Genomic DNA, 10,000 nt, shown 5'->3' on the forward strand with positions numbered 1-10,000 from the left:
TGCGTCTCACTAGTGCAGACACAAGGGCTTATTACATTGACCTTATTAGAAAAATTAATATTCTCTTATCAAGAATCTCAAGAGCAACGACAAAGCATAGTTGTCGCTACGGATTGCTATCGAGTTTAATGTTTTAATACTTTCCCGACAGAAATTAATTGACAAAAAGAAAACATATAGAATATTTTAAATTTTCGTACTTTTTCGACATATATATAGAATGAATTTTGTTATAATGATACTATAAAAAATAACTACCAAAAAAGAAGAAAAGATTTCGCAATTTTGCATTAGCGTGCTGCGTCGTTGAAATTATAATTTGAATAGTACATTACAAGCAACCTCGTGATCTTTTGCACCCTTCTACACCTATACAATTTCCATTTGTATAACCTAAGCGGAATTACTACTTGTGACACAAATACGAAAAATCAGATTAGGGAAAATTATTCTAACGGTCATAATAATAAAGCACTGATCTTCATAATATATCGTTAACAATTTGATATCTAAGTAGATAACTATATCTTCTTAATTTAATTATATAATTAAAAATAATAGAAACGTTTTGTTTTTTCTAAACATAAGTAAATAATATTTTATTCTTTCTGAATAATGAAGGCAAACTTTGTATATTGATATTTACATTGATAAAACGAAAAGGCGAAAATTTTGATTTTTGAATATATGTTAAGTATTACCTACTCTAAATGCAATTTACAAGATTTCACAAAGTGCTTGATATAAAATTCTATTTCAATTAAATTCACTAATTTTAATGTATATTGATTGTCAGTTAATTAATTTAGTTAATTAATAATTAATAGATTAATTAACTTTATAAAAAATATGAAAATAAAAGTTTTGTCAAATATTTTTTAAACTAATTAAACAAAACATTTATGTATGTTCGTGTATAAAATATATTTAAATAAAAATGTTATATGTTTAATCATAAATAAAATATTTCTCATAATGCATCTTTTTTGATTATCATTACTGTTCAAATAATTTGTTATCCAATTAAAAATGTTACATTCAAAATTAAGTGACGAAATGTAGATTTCGAACGGTACTAAATACATAGACAGCACAAGAGTACAAACAAGGAATTCAATTAGTTTATTGCAGACATAATTGCAGGCACAGAAATGATATCAGTCAATCACAATAGCATGGCGCAAAAATAAAGATAAAGGCAAAGATAAAGATAATAAATGTTATAAAATCAATGTCAAATCATGTATGTAAAAGTCTGAAATTTCTTCGTAATGTGTGTAGCCAATTAATCGATTATACATATATATATTAATCATTATATCATAATATATTACATAATCATTATATATTAATCGAATTTCATTTATTAATCAGTTACATATTTTTAAAAATCAAGACTTAATATTTTAAATAATATTTTAAATATTTTAAATATTTTAAATAAAAAGGATTAGTATTTATAATTAATATTTGGCATTATTGCTATCATAATTCCGGAGACAAGTTTCAGGAAACATTTTTATGACTCAATTGAGAGAGAATTCATTATATATTCATTATACATTTTTCATTAAATACAGTTTCTCTTATAATTTTATTTTATGCTAAAATTGATCAGCTGTTTTATGACATAAAATTAAATGCGCGTTTTTGCATATTTTGTTATAGATAAATATAAAAATGTTAAAAAAAGTAGAAATTTTAATTTTATCTTTTATCATAAGAGGACTCCAAGAAATCCAAATTGTTTATTTATCCGTTATTCACGCGGTCAGGTAACGAAGGGATGCGAAAGGTCATACGCCAACCAAGATGGACAACCGATAGAGACCCGACCTGGCTTCTTTCTTCATGAAATGGGTCAGAACTCGCTCACGCGGATAGGAAATGACGCTACCACAAAGATCGCGAACACGAAATTCAAAGTTTTAGTACCCGGTCAGATCGTCGAATTAATCTTTTTATACTTTTCAATATTGTAAATTGCTGATATAATTTCATTCAAACTTTAACAATAAAGCATAGTCACATAAAACTAAAAAAATTAAAATTGTCGATACTATATTATTATCTCTTCTTTGGCAGCGATTGTTTCTTTTAATATATTATTTTATATATCGCAATCATCAAGAAAATGTCTTGATATCTTGATATCTAAAATGTTAATATGGTTATAATACTTATATTGATAATTTTTTTGCGCAATAAATACGAATTTAATATTATTAGCCCCTTACAAATATATAAGAAAAAATTTAATAATCTAATAAAGTATTTTTAATATATTTCAAGTAAGTAAAAATATTTTTAATATATATATATATATATATATATATATATATATATTTAATAATAATTCAGAATAATTTTTTACTATATCAAATATAATATAAGATTGATATAATTCATAGATTAATATAATTCATAAAACAGTTATTATTTTTCTTTGTTCACGGTTTCTTTAAGAAACAGTTAAAAGGCGTAACCAACCCCATTACAATTATACACATACAAAGTCATATTGATATTATCTATATAAGTTACAAAGAAAACGTAACGCGAAGTTGACACAGAAATTGTGACTTGTAGCTAATAGCTTTGCGTTTCCGCACTGTGAAATATTCTATACCCAAGTTTCGAATACACGTGTGGTTAATGCAGTGCAACAGAAAAAAAAACGAATATAAAGATCTGATATTGCGGCTGGTCACACTGTAATTCTCCCTGTAATTTCAGGCCGAACTTGCACAGGCACCGATCTAGGACATAGAGAATTCGTGCCTGATATTTCGTTCTCTGCGTGCCCATAACGAAAATTACTATTGAGAAAGGCGTCAGCGCTGAGAAATTTAAAAGTTAGTTCGCGATCTGTAAGTGCAAATTGCAGACATCATGCTGACCACCCTGGGTGAGCATAAATTCTTGTTCACTCGTGCTTATAGAACGGCAACGCGGAACGGATGTCGTGGCTTGTGTCGCAGCGATTTTCTTGCAAGCCGCGTATACATATCGGATCGCGTGTCCAACATTACCCGCCCTTATGTGTCATGCGTTATGTTATACAGTGTCAACGGAGGCCAAGGTCGCGAAACCGACAAGACTTGAGACTACGCAACGATCCATTGAACAAAAAATCAGTTTTGACCAAGTTTCAATCAAGTCAGAAAATGTCCATCAAAAAAAACGTTTCGCACTGTGTATGCATTATATTGATTTCTAAAAATCATTTCGTTAAAAAAGTATTCAATGTATCATAGTCAATAATATATATAAATTAAAAATATAAAATAATTTATATATTTTTCATATAAGTCATATTATTAAGAAAATAATTTGTTTCGAGATTTTTACGCGATTGTGATATTTTATATTAAATACCTTTCATTAAAGACTACATAATATGAACTATATAATATGAACTTTTATTTTATTCGGGTATAATATAATTATATAAAATAATTCAAAAAGCATAGCTTTTTACGAGTTTCATAAATTTATAAATATTATTTTAGATTATTTCGTATTTTAAATTAAATTCTAGAGATACGCTAATAGAATATCATGCGGCGGAAAGTGAACGTTGGAAAAGACGGAGATTAGGTTTAGGTGTTCGTTAAACTTGCGCACATTCTTTATCAGATTCCGACGGGGTTGCCGCAAAATGTGACGTCTGATCGTATCTGCAGAATAAGTGTTTTTTAACGCGCATGCTCAACATCATCTTATGTTTATATGCGATCGTCATACACTTTTTTTTTACGTTTTATGAAATATAGCGCTCGTTGCCAACAATTGTTATTTAAATGAATTTCGCATATCGGGCACGCAGCGTGACGCGGCATTTTTGTGAATTTATTAACATCTGCTTATGACGAAAAAAATTATACGTAACAAAAGACACGAAAGGAATAAGACTTCGTTCTCGATTTATGCTCGAGTCATACTTTTACGACGACCTCGTTATATTGTTCGCTTTGGCTATAATTTATCATCTCGCTGACAATTAGCATTTTTTTATTGCTGTCTGCACTTTGTAAAATATTAAAATAATATCAAATTGCAATAAAAAATAAATTGTTTGAATAACATAAAGTTGCACCAAAAAAATAAATTGTTTGAATAATATAAAATTTCAATTAAATAAATTATGTATTAAATTGCTGTTTGTGACAGTTATATTTTCTAGAAAGAATAGTGGAAATTTGAATATTTATATTTATAACACAGTTTAAATAATCGTAATAATAGCTTTATCGATATGTATGCATGTTTTATTTTATAAAAGTATACGCGAAAGAAGTTTGTGTTGCCATCTATCAAAGAAATCATAAACTCACTATTTCACGCAGTGATTGAGTACAAAAGTTCAATTTTCCTAAAATATTAAAATCATTCAACATATGTTAAATATTATTGTCCAATAGCTCTTGTAAAATATAATCATTAATCCATACTTAAAAACTATTTTTATCTTATGAGCTTATTAAAATATTGTATAATAAAATTATATAATGAAATTTATATTATATAATTAAAATATTATATAATATTATATTATGAAAAAATAGAAAAATTTATTATCGATGTAAAGCTGTAAACAATTCCTTTGTTTTCATCAAATTTATTTACGTATTCAACAGACAATATATATTTTTAGACAATATATATTGTATATATAATCAGTAGGAGTTCTCTCTGAAAAAGAAATTAATATTACAAATTTTATATGAATTGTATCACACACATTTCAATCTAATATTATATAATCTTGCCTAAAACATTATATCAAAACATATTGCATCTTTATATGTCTTGCATATGCAAGAGATTAAAGTGTTTATGTATCTACATAAAACTCTTCCGGTACGTTACTTACTTTATAATATGCAACACATGGAGAATCCAATTTGGACAGTGGCCAAAAATCCATTTAAAAGCTCAAATACGTTCACTCGGAAATGCAATTATCATTCGTTGATATCCAGGCTGATCTGCCAGAAAATTTGTAGAGGGTAACAAATGAAAAGTTCGCGGTAACTTCCACGGAAGTTCGCTAATGCAGAGAACGGTTTTTCTCTCTTATTTCAATATTTTATATTAATATTTTATTATTAAAGTTTACTTATTTTATATAAGTTTCCTTGTTTTTCAAAAAATTAAAAGAAGATAAATATAATATCTATTAGATACAAAAAAATATATATATCATTTAATATGATATTATATTATCTTATTCTCTAAGTATTATATAAAATAAGATAAATAATATATATAATACAACTATTATTTCAAATATTTTTATGTTTGAAAAATTAAAGATTAATTTTTACGAATTTTAAATATTTATCATTAAAAATGCGAAAATCATTATATTAAGTTAAATAAATAAATTGCACACATTTTTTACTATTTTTTATGATATAGTACATTTTTTATGATATTCGATATTATGATGATAGTACATTGCATTATAAAATATGCTTTTATAAAATTATATGTTTATCTTGTTACTACAATGAACAAGTATATATTTTATCTCTCTGTACTGACTAATGTTACAATGAAAATGTTCTAAGCAACAGAATGTATATATTTTGCACGGTCTACTATATTAAACCAAGGGCAGCTCTGTAACCAAACGACAGATTGGGACTGAAGGGCGCGATACGTTCGAGGGGTTGATGCGTAAAGGAGGAATATACGGCTTACCACCTAGCGACGCCAGTATCGATTAGTCTCACACGCGTACATTCTAGTGCATCGGGATATTTGACGACGAATATCTCCATGATTATTCATCCAGATCGAATTGTATTTCTTTTTAAAAAAAGTAAAATTCTTAACAATAATCAATAATATATCTAGCTAGTGAATACAAGCCTTTTTTAAGATTCAAGATATTTTAGAGATACATTTATGTACTAAGTATAACAAAGAAATAAATATAATTTAAAAGCAATTTTAAATAATTAAATAATTAAATAATTAATTTTAAATAATTATTTAATGTATTAAAGTTATAGACAACGTTTTATATGATGTTCATATTCATAAAAAAAGGAAGATTGTATATTTTTATATTATATTAAATAATATTGCACGCATAATTACACATATATGTATTTATAGCTTATATATATTAAAAGAAGAAAGGGAAGATATATCCGTAGAAAAACTTTCTTATAATTAAATGCCCTATGTTAAAAAAATTGTTTTACAACGTAACAAATGGTAATATTGATCAGACACATTTCCTTCTATTTATACATGTAATATTTAAATAAACTATTTTTTCATGAATATATTAAAACGTTAATCTTTTAATATGTTTTTTTACTACAGTTAAAACATTTTATAACAATTACGTTTTACTTACAATTCTTTTTATAATCACATATTTATATCACTTGTTACAAATATATTGCATTGATAAAAAAATATAATGTTTCCTTCTGCTTGAGGAATATTTGATTTATATATATATTTAAAACTCATAGTTATTGATATGCATTTCAAGAGAAATATCAGTCAAGAGTAATATATTTAAAAAAAAATGATTGGTCGATTTTAAGTCCGCTATTAATGCAGACAATGCTCGGCCGAAATATTGATTGAATAGCCAAAACGTGTTCTTCGTATTTCAGTTGTTAATTTTATTGGTAAACGGCCGTCGATCACTCATGACATTTTGACGTGTACATGCATCGTTCGAAGGTCATATACGAATGAAGGTCTACATTCGCTATTATTATATTTGTAAAATAAGAGCGCGTTACAAACAATTGTGAGAGAAAAAAGTCAAGCGGACGGAAATGGCAGAGGCGTGAATCGCAACGAAAAAAAGAAAAATTCCGCGCCGCTGAGCTGTAATGTGCATGATTATTAGATTTAAAAGACTTAATGCACAAAGGCCGTTCAAGGCTATAGACTGCAGGAAAAATGGATGTCCTGGGAAAAGAGAAAAAAAGAAACTTGTGCCTTTGGAATGAAAAAACATGTATTAATTCTTGAATCACATTACAATTCAATAACTTAAAAAACAATAAAAATCTGTTCTTTTGCAAGAAGATCATTAGCCGCAAATGCTGGAAGTGCAGACATCTTTACAATAACCTTGGCTATCATTTTACTTCTATAACGCAACTAATGTCGCTCGATAAGAAAGATTAACACAGAGAAAAAAATTTTCGATATATGTATAAATTCATCGAGAAACATCGTTCTTACATCATTCTGTCTGTACACAGTCATTTAATCATGACTATCCTTCGCATAAATCCCACGGTGATGCACGTTTCGTGCTTCTATACTAAACATGTATAGCTGTATGCATTAATTTAATGCATACAGCTAAATGCAGTAATTTAAGAATTAAAATTACGAAAATGGTATCAAAATAGCTAATATATTAAGTACATTTGAATTAATTAAATAACTAGAAAATTTTATTCTAAATTAATGAGAGAATAATAAAGACATACAAAAATATGATAATAGTAGTTATTTTCTTATTTATTTGCGCTAATATATCTTTGAACAAATGTGATAAATTTATTTACACTTTTAAATAACGTAAGTAATATAGAAAAATATAAAAATACCATTTTTGTCAGTCACTCAAAATAAAATGAAATTTCAAATATTTTAATTATATTTTCAAAAAATAAATTCAAAATGCATAAATAAATAATGCATGTATAAATAAATATAAATAAATATAAATAAATATATATATATATATATTGTTTTATCTTAATATCACATTTTATCCCCGCATCGAACGTCCATTTCCAATGCGTTCGTACGTTCAAATGGGTTGGGCATAAACTATGACATTCCTCTTGGGGCTTACAATTCCCAAATGTAATTTTTGATACTTTTAGGATAGGAAAAAGATATCGTAAACGAATACGAAGTAGCTTATTACTAAATGGAAGTATTATATTATTTTAAAAAAAGATAAAAAATTGAAGCAAAACACACAGTTGTGTGAATATTACATATATTATATATTATATTGATTTTATAATAAATTTTGAAAATTTTATATTTATTTTATAATAAATGTTATTTTTTCGATATTTAATATGTAATACATATAACAAGTAAGAAAAATTAGACTAAAAACATTAGTTTAAAGATTATTTGAAATTTTTATACAGTTCTTCTTCTTTTAAACAGTATTTTATTAATTATTATTAATTCAAGTAAAAAGAATTTATAAAATTACATATAAATATATTATATAATATTGTGTATGTATGAATGACATTGTGTTTGACATTTCAATGAAAATATTGCATATATATACATATGTATGTATGTACTATATAACTTCAAACACGTCAATGTAATTCACAATATTTCGTTATCCATTTATCTCGTTTTTTGCGAATTCTCTTATTAATAACATGATTTATAAAACAGTTTTATTCATAGCGATAAACTTTTTTGGTTGACCAAATAATTAAAATGCCTTTTCTTAGAAACGTGACCGACTTTTAATCTGTGTAGAATCTGAAAAATTATCTTATGGATTATTACGATACCAAAGTATCTATAAATTTCACAACTTGTTAAGATTTTATTATGACAAATATGTTACAGAAATATTATTAGATATCATTATATTATTAGAAATATCATTATATATATGTAGAAATTAATTAAGACAATTTCTATTTCTATTATTTAATCTTTATTATAATTGTAAAATATATAGAATATATAATACATAATATACTTTTTCATAAACTTAATTACAGCAATATTCAATATTCCTTTTACAGTTATTTGAATAATTTAATTAATTGTTTATTTTAAAAATTTGTCTATTGGTTTATTGTCGATTGTGCTCTTTGTTAGAATCCGATAATTTAGCCTTAATTAATTTTACCTAAATAGAAAAATAAAGAAATTTAATTAGTTATATTTCTATTAAATTATAAATATAATTTATTAGTAAAATATATAGTGTGTGTGTAATTATTATACCAATTTATTAATACAAAGGTCGAAAAATAAATGAACAAATAAATTTAGACAAATCAACGCGCAAAATCAATTATAATATGTGTATGCATATATTTACAATTATTATTGATAATAAATTTCTTATTAAAAATTAATAATTTTATCAAATACTTACATTTTTTTTATAATTACTATATTTTCCCATTCTTCGTTTCAATGATGATCATGATGATCATGATCTTGATGATCATCTTGTGTCGCTTCATATGTATTGAAGAATACTATACACCAAATGCAGAAAAATACTAATAGCACTAGACAAATTATAGAATTAAATCTGTCCCATCCGAAAACAATATGACGGACTGAATTAAGTTGCTGTATACGCTCATTTGATTCCATGTGACAAGTACAACTTCGATTGTCCGCCATCGTCTCAAATATTTCTATGTTATTCGACGACTGGTGAAATATTCAAGATCAGTGAAAATTCATGAAGATGACCAACAATAAACAGATACCATTATGACGAATAAATTAGATTAGATTAGATAACATTTACTGATAATTTCTAATTGGTTGCGATCGTAAAAAGTCGTCCACAGATATGCACTTATCTATTAAAGAAAGAAATAAGTTAAATTAATATCAAACTATACACGTATCTTGATTTTAATTTAACTTATTTCCTCTTTGAATAGATAAGCAATATATATATATATATATATATATATATATATACAGTAGCGCTCAAAAGTATTTTGACAACAAGAAATTCTTTGTTATTACGCGTTACATAGTGCTAAATAAAAAACGTTTTAGTTTATCGTTGAGTGTGATGTGATTGCAGGTCATAAGTAAACAACAAGTTTGAACTTGTTTGTTCACAGTAGGCGCTGAATGACAAACATTCCATATCTTGCGCTCAAAAGTATTTTGACAAGTCATTTTGTTTCGAGTTTTCCAAAGTGTCGGTTGTAGTATTACTTGATTTGTGTGTATATCAATTTATTGTGATTCTTTTAAC

Source organism: Camponotus vicinus, unplaced genomic scaffold (assembly GCF_025532165.1).
Source record: "Camponotus vicinus isolate PSW18456_S1 unplaced genomic scaffold, iyCamVici1.0 SCAF_1, whole genome shotgun sequence".
NCBI classification, from domain to species: domain Eukaryota; kingdom Metazoa; phylum Arthropoda; class Insecta; order Hymenoptera; family Formicidae; genus Camponotus; species Camponotus vicinus.